We start from the raw sequence: 13753 nt of genomic DNA, 5'->3' as shown, positions 1-13753 counted from the left end.
AAGCCTCCTTAGGGAGTGAGGACAGTTTGAGTATAAGCCGACTGAAGGTAAGATGTAGGAAAAGTGTTACAGTCCTCCGCCCTACCTGCTGAGCTGTGGCCGGGAGCGCCGTGCTAAGTGGGACGAGTCAGACAGAGAGAGACAAGGACTGCGTGACGTCACTCAGTGTGGAATCCAAAGAAGCCAAACTCACAGCACAGAGAGTAAAATGGTGGCTACCAGGGGGTGCGAGGTGAGGGGACAGGACAGGTGGGGTTTAGGGGTACAAACTTGCAACGAGTAGTAACCAAGCCCCGGAGATCTAAGGCACAGTAAAGTGCATATAGACCAACAATATTGTATGATATTTGCTCAAACTTGCTAAGAGGCTAGATGGTAATTATTCCAGCCACTAAGAAGAAAGGATAATTATGTAACTTGTAACTTGATAGAGGTGCTAATTCTCACTATAACAGCTCTCATATTACAATATATACATGTATCCAATTAACATGTTGTACGCCTTGAATTTATACAATGTTATATATCAAATATATTTCAAAAAAAATTTTTTTAACGTGGGAAGCTGCCTCATTGTTCTCGGTTAGTCATTTTTCCCTTTATTCATGCTCTTTGATATGTGACTTTGTGGCTGTTTGGGGAAATTTTTTTTTCTGTTTCTTAAAATATATAGTGTTAGTTGTTTTAAATTAGCAATAATAAAAGTAAACCTTCATCAAATGCTTATATATGGAGGAAGGCTTCATACGATTAACTTTTCTTACAGGATTTGTAGGGAGAATTAAATGCAGAGATTTCACATCACAAAAGCAGGATACTGTTTAAAGTATTTAATACCCTACATGGGGTTTATAGTTAGAACCGTCAAGCTTTGTTGTTGTTTTTCTTTCTGTGATAACAGAGAAAATGTGGATGGCACATTCTAAGAGTGACATGGGTAAATGAGAGTACATCCTGAGGAAGTGACGGGATGGCAGAGGGTCTGGGAAACGAAGCCTGTAAGGACCCGTTAAAGGAAGTGGAGGTGTTTATACTAGAAGGAGAAGGCTTCAAGGAAACAGAACTGCTTTCAAATCTCCAACAAGACAGGGTGTGGAAAAGGGATTACATTTATCCTGAGTAGTTCACAAGGACAAACTATAACCAATAAATGAAATGCATATGATGGAAGATTTTGGATTGAAAAAAGGAAAATTCACCAACAATTCAAGCTGTCTCACACGAAGTGGGCTGCTGCCCTCTGATTCCTGGACGTCCACAAACATCCAAGCTTTGGAGAAGCAAATTCCTAGATTATGTAAAACATTATACCAGATGATATGAAGGACCATTCCAAATCTAAGCTGCTATTATGTGACATCTCCAAAATTACAACTACTTTGATTCACTAAACTTACCATCGAATATTGAAATATTTACTTCATATATAAACGTCCGAAATGCACCTGCCGTGAGGTCAGTCTGCATATAAGTGATGCGTGTGAACTTTGAGTACACAATAGTCTGAGTGAGGATGAGAGGCTGTTATTGAATTATTGATTCATCATTTGGGAAAGAATGGGTATTTTAAAAGAAATAGAACAATATTTAAAGTCTATAAAATAAGCACGTATTGGGCCACATACTATTTATTTCTTGTGCCTCTCTATTACGTTTAAAATCATCACATCCATTTCTGACCAAGCCTCAGCTCTGTCCTCTGCTGAGGATTTAAGAGATCTCATAAAGGAGGTACTTTAAAGAAGGGCTGGTCCTCAGCCTCAGGACCCAGGCAAGACTCCGAATCCCTCCAGGGGATGACAACAATCCTGCTTCAGGGCCAAAGCGCAGGGTCCTCCCACACACAAGCTCTCCAGGGAGGTAAATGTGACCCAAACAGAGTAAGGAAGAAAAACTCAAAAGACTTAAATATGGCAAGAAGGGTCTTTTCTTCCCTTTCTGAGTCAGCTGCAGTTTGAATACATGCTTTAGCTTAGTTCATCAGAATGGCCGTCAGGACAGGAAGGAGGGTGCTGCTGGAAAGGGGCCGCATGAGGAGGTCCCTGGGGGCGCTGGCACGGTTCCGTACCTTGAGTAGGGCAGTGGTCACTCAAACATGCATGTGAAGTAAAACCACATACAACTGCGCACACACAAATGTGTGTCAAACTGGTGAAATCGGAATAAATTTCCTGGTTTTGATATTGTAGTAAAGTTACACAAGATGACACCATTAGGGGAAGTTGGGTGAAGGTTAAAGAGGACTTTGTACTGTTTATGCTACATCTTGTGAGTCTGTAATTATTTCAAAATAAAAAGTACAACACAAAAGGGAGGAGGAGGGAGAGGATGGCCCTTCAGTCACTTGCCTCAAAGCTATGAAAGAAGAGGGAAATGTAAAAAAGAAGGGAGGAGGAAAACACCTCAAGAACTGGGTCGCCCATTTCCTGGATCCCTTAGCTCTAACAAGTGCCTAAGTAGACTTCCTTCTCAGTCCTCCCTCTCTCAACTCCATCTTTCTCTTGGCCACCAGATATAGTTTTTAAAAACTCTGACCAAGTCTCTCTCAAGCTTGCCCATCATTAACAGGGCACCTCGTCCCTACTGCTCTCTCCACCCTGTGGACTCAGCTGTCAGGGATGTCCGTGCACAGCTTGCCTTCTAACAATTCCCTGATTGGGCTCAGATTGATGCCCCTGCCTGGTACACCCCTTCCCTCCTCGCTCACCTAACTCTTCCCCCTCTTTCAAGTTGTCACCTAAGTAACCCCAGTTCGGAGGTGCTTATCCTCCCCCGTCTCAGGACTGAGCTGAGTCTTCCTCCTCAGTACCCTGCTTGCTTCTGTCCAGGGGATATTCAGTTCTGTCTGAGCTCTGTCCACCCAGAACAGGAGCCCAAACAGTTAGAGTGCAGGCTGGGCACAGGCATCAGGTTTGGCTGAACCCAACATTCTGAGGGAATTTCAGCACCTCTTCTTTCTACCCTTCAATTCACCACATTGTCTTGAAATGAGACGTTCATGTTTGGTTCCCCTACTGGACTGAGAGCTCCTCAAAGCAGAGATGGTCTTTCTTCTCTGGACCCTTAGTGCCTAGCAGAGTGCCTGCTGCAACAATTCTACATTCAGCTCCCTTGACCTAGAAAACAGACTCCTGGCCACACTTTGCTTAGAAGCAACTACTTCACATCCAAAACCATGAGGCAGCATGAGCAGCCTTTTGTGAGATTGTACAAAGGTGGTCAGAGAAAGCATTGCACCGGAAGTCAGTGGAGACCAAAGGGAGCATTGGGTGCAGCATCTGAGTCAAATCAGAGGGAGCCTGAGAAGGCTGCAATGCCAGAGCCGATGGCATGGCTCCTGGCCAGGATGGGTAAGGTGGTCAGCACAGAGCAGTGACCAGCCACATAGCCAAGGAGAAGGCTCCTCAGAGAGAAGTGTCTCCCATGACATAGAGAAATTCATCAAATTTAGAAATGTGCTGATGCAGTAAAGAGCCACAACAGCAGAGAAGCAGTAACAATTAAGGGAGAAAGCTGCAGCTGGCCTCTGTCTAGATATGGAAGAACAAGGGAAGAAGATCCAGATCAGCAAGGACACGTGTAAAAGCCAAGGAGACAAGGAGAGGGTGACACGGAGGTGAACCGGAACCGCAAGAGCTGGCCAGTCTCGCACATTCCCGAATGATGCAGACACCACAGCCAAAGCTTCTGTAGTCTCTTCAAAGCCCCCCAGTTTTGTCTGGGTACTTCTCAATCTAGCTTTCCAAACTTCTGAGCGACAGACTCTCACCTAAGTACTGTGAAAGGAGAAACGACTTTAACTAGTGGAATTAGTTATCATCTCAGCCTGACTTTAATGTCTTTACTGTGACGGCCCATAACTGAGTCATCCAGGCCTCCAGTCTCACAGACACTAGCTGGCCAAGAAGGCTCTAACCTAGGGAATTCCATAGATCCAGGCCTCATCTGACCTTGCAAACACTCAATGACTTGGCTATGGTTTGCACTTGGGGAAGCCCTCAAGTACATGTGACTCGGGAAGACAGTTGCTGAGGAAGAAGGGGACAACTCAGCCCACTGATGCTTAAAAAAGGACATGGGACTCCTATGTGTACAAGCATAGAGTCGTTCAGGCCACCAGGGAAAAGCAGGCAGGTCAAGTCGGCTCACCTCCCAACACATTGCCCAGGCTGCCCCTTCTCCTTGAAGGCTGCCGTAGGCATCCATTGAGACCTGGACTATTTCATTTGCACAACTCTATTCTGGAGAGGAAGCTCTCGACCAGCAGCTATGAGCCTCCTTCTCTCCTCCTTGCCCATTCCCCCAGCCCTTTAGGATGCTAACTCTGAGTAGAAGCGTCTACCCATCGTGTGAAATGGGAAGCAGTGGGAATACAGAAGGATGCTCATGTTAACTGAGTACCTATTTGGTGCCAGATGCTTCTCATAGATGACCTCATTTAGAACAAAGAATAAAAGGCTTCACTAGCAAGTGAGAAACATAAATAACTCCCAAAAGATCTGCTTTGTTTCCATTTTGATAGTTTCTCTTTGTCATCATCCACCACTTTCTAAATTTAGGGAGGCCCCATGGAGAGGTATCTCTGCCGGGCATCATTCCTTTAGCTTGGAATCCAAGGAAGATGGGATTTTTGCATCTCGCATGGAGCTTCTGAATGTCAATCTCACACCAAGTCAAAGAGATCTTGCCCTGAGATCTCCAACTGTGGGAGCTGGGGCATGCCTAAGTACAGGTCTGCTTTTCAAATATATTTACATTCCAAGGTAATTGATGGGCAATATCTGGAAATTAGTCAGGGAAAATGTTATTTTTGGTAAATGCCAACCTCCTAACAAAACAGAGCTCCCTTTTCCCATTACTCCCTCAACAGCTAAAGAAGAAAAGGGATGAAGGGTGGGGAGTGGGCAGGGAGGAGCATCCCAGGTTATTTTGCAAATGGCCTTTGTTCAGGAAGCGGAATAATACTAAGTGTGGACAAGAGTGCTTAAATAAGAAAAGCCGATGAAAAAGCAAAGATTTTACAAGCGGGTGCCATCTTTGGGCCCAGTTTGTGATCCCAGGGCTAAAATTAAAAATCATCACCCTGATAAGGACCCTGGAAGACCTGTGTGTGAAAACCCCATTGCCAGACCATGCCTTACACCAAGTAGTGGAGATTTGCTGAAGGGCACTTCAGAGGTCAGCCCCACACAGAAGGGGAAAGAAGGACGAAGATGGAGAGCAGCGCCCTGTGGAGAAGGGGTGTGAGGCCTACCCAAGGTTATTGCCCCCGGAGCATCCTGAGGGGTCTCTCCTGAGGCTCACTGACTCAGATAATATTAAACTGTAGTGGTTCCAGCCCCTGCATGTCACCATGAGGACACAGAGGCCCGAAAAAGTGATGGGCTGGCCTGGAGTGCAGAGCAAGGCGGCAGCTGGCCCCTGGCATGTGAAGGCGTCTTCTTAAATTTAAAGCATCAACTTGGACTAACCGGCTTTGCTGACCCTGAGCAGAGGGGCTGCCGTCGGCTGCTCCCTCCTACAAGAGACCCATCAGTGGCCTGTCCCGTCTGCCATCAAAGGTTTCCCAAACAAACAGAGAGTTACTGAGAGCAACACTCAACCTGGATTTTTCCTTTTTTAGCAAAATGAAAAAAGAAAAAACTAAATAAATAACCCAGAGTCTTTGTGACTAACAATTTCTAACACAACTGGGTAAAGTATTTGTAGAGAGCCATTAACAGCACCATTTGGAAAGTTTTGTATTGTTTTGCTAAAGGCCCACGCGCTGCCTGGAGCCGACTGCGAGCTTGAAAGACTTCGCCCTGACACTTTCCACTTCCTGCTCATCCTCCTGTTACCAGGATGTGAATGGGGTGCGGAGGATGAGAGAAACTTCCTGCTGCCGCACAGCTGAGGCTCCCCTGACCCAACCTGGAGGAGGCTCTGTCCAGCACAGCCCGGGAGGAGGAAACCTTGTTTCCTCTTAAATCACCCGAGAGGCAGTGCGGAGGAATGTGTAGGAAGTCAGTCAATTGTTGCTGAAGTCACAGGCTGTTTCTTAAACATGAGGATCACAACTCCGGTTACCTTAGAACAGACAGAGACAGGGGAATTGAAGGCAAGTTCTCCTCAATCACTCGAAGAAGCAGCTGCTTGGTTGAAGAGTTGCCATTGGCTCAAAACAGGTCACTTGACGCTCCCAGCCATGAGATCCAGAACCCAGGCTCCGTGAGCGCATGGCCCTCTCGTGACCACAGGCCCTGCGCCCCACTTCGCTTCATGCACTGCCAAAAGCAAGCAGGAAAAAGTCTAGTTTTGAAAGCTGCTCCTCTATAGTTCCAACAGGCCCATTCAACATGCTTGGGAGGGGGCCCAGGGAAGGAAGGCATTTGTGAACCATTGTTCGCTGCAGAAAAAAACATACACTCTGTAAACACGCATAAATGGTCTGGGTAACTCAGTTGCTCAAGATCCTGTTGAGAACTTTTACTCATTACTCTTGTTATTGTTATTATCGGAGACATTCCCTCCTACACATCCTTCCTTGCTCCTGGCAGCAGACATGTCAGGATCAAAAGCAAAGAATATTCACTCTCCCCTTCCTTCCACACATGAAGGATGGGGCTGCTCAGGGTGAGGGGGAGAGTCCAGCGTCAGAGCAGTTTTCCACCATTAGGAAGGAACGGGAATTTTTATAGGCATTAGCCAAACAGAATAACTTAATCCAAATAGTGACTTCTGAAAAGGAGATACAAGGCCCATGATTTAGAAAGCTATGAAGAGCAATTTAGGCATACTCTTCGGGAGGGAGACACGGACAACACGCTTTCTATCAAGCCCACGGAGACAGGATACTATACACAACCAGGGCCCAACTGGTCTCAGGTAGGAATTTACATCAAAGAAGTCTGAACATCATTAGGGCAATCTGAAATGAGGTTGCATGTTTTTTCCCATTAAATCAGGGCTTGGTCCAACCTTATTTGGCCAGCAATGAACCCTTGAGATCAAATGTGGAATTTTATCCCTCAAGGCCCAGATCCAAATGCCTCCCCCTCCTCAAGGTCCTCCCTGGATTCCCCAATCAAAATAATTATCTTTCCTTTGTGATCCCACAACACCCTCCACTCCCTCTACCTCATTTCCTCTGCCCCGTATAAGGCTTATTTGAACACACAATGTCTCCTTCCCTAAACCATGTCCTTTAGAGAACGGAGCCAGTCTCAAGGACTTTGGACTCACGTGAAATTAAATTCCAACTCTGCCTCTTACGAGCTCTGAAACCTTAAGCCAGGTCTTTGACCCATCGAAGGTTCAGTTTCATCATCTGTAAAAGGGATGTAATAATGTTACTAACCTTATTTGCTTTTTTCAACAAATATTTATGTACTGTGCACAGATTTAGATACTGGAGACAAAGTGGTGAAGGGAAGAGGCAAAGGCCCCCCCCCCCCCCTCGCGTGGACCCTTCACTCTGGAGGAACCACTGTGAGAGGAAGGAAGTGAGGAAAAGCTTAGAAACATCTTTGCCTGACACAAAACAAGCACTAAATAAATGTTCACTAAACGGATGATTCAATCAAAATGTCAGTGAGTGAATGAAAGATGTGAGAATCATGGACAAGTCTTTCAAGCCGAAAGCACAGCCTTTATTCTACAAATGCTTTGGAAATATTTATCTACTCCCGGGAGTACATCCTAAGTAATAGATACAGAATGGAGGGGATACAGTAATTCACTTCCTAAAGACTGGAAATTCGAAAAAATAAAGACTGTACTCAGATTTAAATTTAGAAATCATACCCAAAGCAAGGAAAGGAAGACTTGTAACTGATTCTTTGACTATTGGCAGAAAGTAATTCTTTGGCCCCAAAGCCAAAGGTCTTGGTGAGAAACAGTGCATGGTATTTCTGATCTAGTTTTTTCTGCGGTGAGCTCTGGGGCGGTGAGCTTAGAAAATGCTCTTCCATCTCACATGCAAGAGAAGAATCTGGCACATTTCGATATTTGCCACGGCCCTTCTACCTCATCCCGACCTCTCCCACTGGGGCCCCTGTTTGCGTTATCAGGACCGTCCCTCATCGATGGTCCTCTCTTCTCGTTGAAGAAGTGGTGAGGGTTTGGAGAGCCGCCTTCCCTTCCTCTGACCCACCTTCCTCTCTCGTGCCAGCTCCCGTTTGGAGGAGAGGCAGAAGGAATTGTTTGCGCAGGGAGTGGCTCAGCCTTCCCTTTCAGTCTCCGCAGCCACCCCCTCCTCTGAGCTTTACCACCTAATTCCCAGCAGCTGGCTTTGTTGCTGCAACAAGTGGGAACTCTTTCTTAATGTGGCACAGAGGTGTCTGTAGGCAGCCAACCATGGGACACCGCTGGCCACAGCTGGCTAAATGTGGTTTTAGAAACTTGTTTGTGCTCTCGTCTGACTAATACTTACCTACCGGCTGGCTGGCATGAGACCTCTCTCCCACTCATCTGGCACTTGGAACACAATCCACTGGCTTCCCAGCCACTGCTGAACTCACTCACAGCCAAGGCAGAGGGACTAGGTTTGGGTGGGACTGAATAGCAGAGCCCCCAAAGGCCCCAGGGGCTCAGAGACACTGGGGCATGTTCTTCTCCTGAGGGCTTATGTCCCCTCAGCTGATTGGGGTAACTTAAGGGTGACCTGAGTAAAAAGTAATAAAGAGATGGGAAGAGCTTTAACACTCTCCTCTAGTTGAACAAGTCTTTATCTATTTGCAAAATAATATCATGTTTAAAAAAAGAAAGCTAGGTTTAAATTAGACAATAACTTCGAGTGATAGGCAGCACACATGACAGGCTTTGGAGTTGAAAGAATTAGTAAATAAACAAATGAGTGAGTGAGTAAATGAATGAATGGACTGATAAGGAAATATGCAGGATCGGGGAGACAAACAGTCTCTGTATTCTAGGAATTTACCCAGCAGATCCCCTCTCCACTTGTCAAATGATTAACGAACAGATTCAATGAACTACAGTACATCCGTGTTCTGGAATACGATACTATGTGGCTGTTAAAAAAATGAAACATCTATATACACGTGGATATGAAAAATATCTGTGTGTGGAAAAAAACAAAAGCTAGAGACAGAACAGCATGGATAGCATGTTACTATTTGTGTAGATAAAAAATGTTTTAATATATGTTTATAAATACATAGACTGTCTCTGGAAGGATACCACATGAATAGAAATAGGGTTGTTCTTGAAAGGAGGAATAGATGGCTGGGGACCAGGGGTGGATGCACACTTTCTTCCCACTGTACAGCCTTTTCTATCTTTTGAATTTTATACCCTGTACATATATTATTTATTCAAAAAAATTCATAAATTTTTTATTAATAAAAATAAAATTAAAAGAATAAGGTAGATTTATATCTACAGAAACAAACATATCAATCATATATTTTAAAATGAAAAATGGGGCCAGCTCCGTGGCCGAGTGGTTAAGTTTGCACACTCTGCTTCAGCGGCCCAGGGTTTCGCTGGTTTGGATCCTGGGTTCGGACGTGGCGCCGCTCATCAGGCCATGCTGAGGTGGCATCCCACACAGCACAGCCAGAGGCACTCACAACTAGAACATACAACTATGTCCCGGGGGGACTTTGGGAAGAAGAAGGGGGAAAAAAGATTGGCAACAGATATTAGCTCAGGTGCCAATCTTTAAAAAATAAAATAAAATGAAATGAAATGAAAAAAAAGTCACACAAAATGTATTCGGTAGGATATCATTTGTGTTTTTAAATGTACTCTGCGTGTGTGTACAAACACACGTGTGTGTTTGCTGAGACATTCAAAAAGTCGTGGGAGAGGAATGGTGAAGGAGTTTTCACTTTTTACTGTATATATTTCTGTATCATTTAAAGGCTTTACAACACGTGATTGTTTAGTAATTAAAAATCTAAATTTAAAAACTGAGACAGCTCTATATGTACTGATCAGTTATCACCTCTAAGATACAGGGTTAGGTAAAAAAGAGACAAAATAGTTTGGATCCTATGCAACCATTGGTTTACGGAAACTTGCCCGTGAACGCATAGAGACTCTCTGAAAGGTCTGTGTGGAACTGGCATCAGTGGTCCCCTCTGGGGAGGAAAATGGTGACTAAGGGATGGATCAATAGGGAAACTTTTCTACATGGTGTATAACTTGCATATTTTGTAATTTTGTGCCATATGTACATACTACCTAATCAAATTTTTAAGTTATTTTAATTTACAAAAATATAGAACTTTCTTATTAAACTGGATTATGTCAATAACAAGATTACAAGCCTAAAAGAACTTAGAAAATCAAGTTGAGGGGAAATCCCTCAACACACACATACATGAGCCCCATTCTATTTGTGTGCGTGTGAGGAAGATTCGCCCTGAGCTAACATCCGTGCCAGTCTTCCTCTACTCTGTATGTGGGATGCCTCCACAGCATGGCCGATGAGTGGAGCAGGTCCACACCTGGGATCTGAACCCGTGAGCCCCGGGCCACCAAAGTGGAGCACGCAGAACTGTCAGCACTCGGCCACGGGGCCGGCCTCGTGATCCCCATTCGAGAACTTTGTGTTTCCTTGGGAGCTGGCACTTCTAGGTGCCCATGAAAACACCCTCGGAGAGACCAGAACACAACTCTGATTATCTCATAGTCATCGCCCTGTAACACCCAGCCTAGAGGCCCCACCCGGTGTAAAACAATATTGGGACAAGACTAAAATCAAACTATCTCAGTATTTGCTCTAAGCAAATTATTCTATTCATTCAAGAATTGTTTGTTGAATGACTACTATTTGCCAGGACTGGCAACTCAAACTCACACCTCCATTTGTCTCTTAAATGTGTCAGTATCACAGACACTGAGGCCCACTTTTTAAAAATCAGATTAGACTACTGGATGGAATGTTTATTTTCAATTCTACCTTCTTCCAACCATGGATAGTGGGTAGAATGTACCTTCTGTCAAAATCCCCTCCTCAGGACAAAGTCACGATTTTGTGTATAAGTCTACAATTTGTCTAGCTCCTAAAATAATTGCTCTAAAATTGGCCCAAACTATCAGGAGTGCCAGAAGAAGGTCCCTTCTGTTCCCACTGCACCCATCCTAACCCAGGCTCTCAGGGGTTAGCTGCCACTCAGCCTCTTCACTGGCATCCTCACCCCTACCAGTAATTCCCTCCTCTTCATTGGGTGCCACTGACAAATGGGGTGATCCATGGCTTTACACTTCTGCCTGTTTCATTCCAACTGCTGGAAGGTCTTCCCCTCTCATCTACCAATCCGACGCCTGTAGTCAAGACCAGCCTGTGCCTCAGCAACTCTCTTCTTCTCTAGCCACCCATCTTCTAAGCTCTTCCGCACTGTCAGTCTTTCCATCATATTGACTACTTTGACAATTCATTGTGCACCCTCCTGGGACAGATGACTCTTTTCTAATTGTGAATTCCATGACTCACATTTGCTGGTAATAATTACATGAGAAGAACCCAGGGCCTAGGAGGCAGGAAGAGAAGTGGCCTGGCAGGACAGAAGTCATGTTCTGGTGGTACAGCCTGGCAGAGAGGAAGATGCACCAAGGCCCTTTCACCACCTTCCCATGGAGTGGAGAGGAGGGGAGAGAGGCGGGAGAGCATCGACTCCATGGGTCATCTCCGACCTGCTCAGTGCTCCACAACCTCGAGAGCTGAAGTGGAGTCTAGTGGTAGAAACGTCCGTGCTCCACCCTTGTCCCTACTTTCTCTCCCGCCCCTCTTCACGGCTTTCAATTCCACAGCAGCGCCCCCAGGCTCCTCTCCGGATGACAGCCCTCGGGCTACTGGAGCCATTTGACCCAAAGACCAGAGAGCCAGAGGGCCTGGGAGTTCTCCTGCCAGGGCGGCCCTGCCCAGTGACCCACAGGTGCTGGGATAATTGCAAGACATAACTTACATTCCAGCATTCTTCCGCAGAATGAGCTAAAGCTACCCCCTGGGGGACTTTTCTTGAAACCACACCTCTGCTTGGGGACCTCTGCTTCCTGTCCTGCTTCTGCGGCTCCCTTGCCTGTCTCCCCAGGGAGCATGTCCTTGTAAATCACATGCACAGGAGGCCTCCTCTGAGGGCGGGCTGCTGTAGAGCTTGACCTAAGACAGGAGAGGTGGGGGCTGGGGGAACGCCCTTGGCACACAGGGAAGGGAAGCAACATGGTTTTGTTTTGTTTTTTAATTTCCTAAACTATCCAAGTTCTTTTGTGCTTTGGAGTGGTGGTAACACTAGGGGATGCAGCTAACAGGACGGTGCTCTGACATCTCCTGTACTTATGCCTCGCTGACTAAACTGGACCGTGAGCAGCCAGAGTCAAGGCCAGTGTTAGACTTTACTCGTAATCATAACCTCCACTGACTGGCCCCTCGCTGTGTGCTAAGCATGCGCTAAGAGGTCTAGGCCCATTCTTTCTCTCTCGTTTAATTCTTCAGAACAATTCTACACAATAGTAGCCCCATTTTATAGATTAGGAAACTGAGACTCTGAGAAATAAAGTAATTGGCCCAAGAGGTCCCAGCAGGCCTACCTTCTTCTGTTAGGTGCTTGCTTAACTATGTTGAACTGTGATTCCAGACTCTGTCCCTCCTGTGCCACCCCAGGTCCTTGACAACCATACTTGCTCAAAACTCTTTACTGATCGCTCTAAATGGGAGAACCCTCAAAATAACAAGAAATAACGCTCAAAATAAGCAGATTGCAAAATGAAATGACCGATTTTACTAAAATTTAAAGTAATCCAGCTGGGGAAGTGGGGTTTTAAAACAGTGTAAAGGCATGGGTAGAAAATAGGTCTGAGGTCTCCATGGTTGATATGATTTCAACTTTATAACTTTATAACTTCCACTTTTCCCCTAGTCATACATGAGTTTTACCGTCTTCTTTCCCTCTGCCCTCCCAAATAGGCCAGGTGAGAATTTTTATAGAAACGTTCTTTGTACACTTATAAAAAGTGAGGGAAAAAAATGTGAACACTGAGCTTTTCTGGCTGTCAGGAAATGGTATCTGCTTTTTAAAACCAAATTCAAAACATTTTGTGGGTCGTATTAAGAAACAGTACCACACAGCTGCATGCAAATTTCTTCTTCTTCTTCTTTCTTGTTTTTGGGGAAGATTTGCCCTGAGCTAACATTTGTCCCCAACCCTCCTCTTTTTTGCTGAGGAAGACTGACCCTGAGCTAACATCCGTGCCCATCTTCCTCTACTTTATATGTGGGACGCCTACCACAGCATGGCTTGCCAAGTGGTGCATAAGTCCACACCCGGGATCCAAACCCGTGAAGCCTGGGCCACCAAAGTGGAATGTGTGAATTTTGCCGCTGTGCCACTGGGCTGGCCCCAAATTTCTTCTTAAAATAGATTAAAATTGGTCCTTTTGTTTGCTTCATCGATTGGAGAGTAGTTTCATGCACTAGCTTATTAGGTGGCTATTAATATATTTTAAACAACAGCACAGCATCATTATCAAAAATACTGAGCACTACTCATCTAAAAGAAAAAAGAAAAGAAAAAAGCTCCATTTTATTTATCAAGCTTGCTGCCCCTCTTACATAGCTTTGTTCAGGGCTCAGATTGAGGGTTTGTCACCAGGACTGAGGCCCTCTGTTCCCTGTGAGGAAGCAGCAGCATGCCCAGTGGCTGGGGAGCAGCGGAGGCGGGCGGGCGGGGTGCAGGCAGGGAGGCAGCGGTGTGCCGCCACGGGAGCAGCAGAGAGAGGAAGGCAAGTGCAGATGTGGTGGCTGCCC

The 13753-nt window shown here is 45.5% G+C and overlaps 1 long non-coding RNA gene across 1 annotated transcript in view; it reads right to left on the bottom strand.

Annotated features, from left to right (window-relative positions):
• The window catches only part of LOC124244496 (uncharacterized), a 74940-nt gene that overhangs the window by 41697 nt on the left and 19490 nt on the right, over positions 1–13753 (bottom strand). The window contains exon 3 of the long non-coding RNA XR_006890032.1: positions 6070–6266. This is a non-coding gene — a long non-coding RNA (uncharacterized LOC124244496). The remainder of the gene's footprint in view (positions 1–6069; positions 6267–13753) is intronic.

This window comes from Equus quagga, chromosome 9 (assembly GCF_021613505.1).
Source record: "Equus quagga isolate Etosha38 chromosome 9, UCLA_HA_Equagga_1.0, whole genome shotgun sequence".
Taxonomy (NCBI): domain Eukaryota; kingdom Metazoa; phylum Chordata; class Mammalia; order Perissodactyla; family Equidae; genus Equus; species Equus quagga.
Note: the sequence above shows the minus strand (reverse complement) of the source record. Positions and strands in the feature narration are given on the sequence as shown.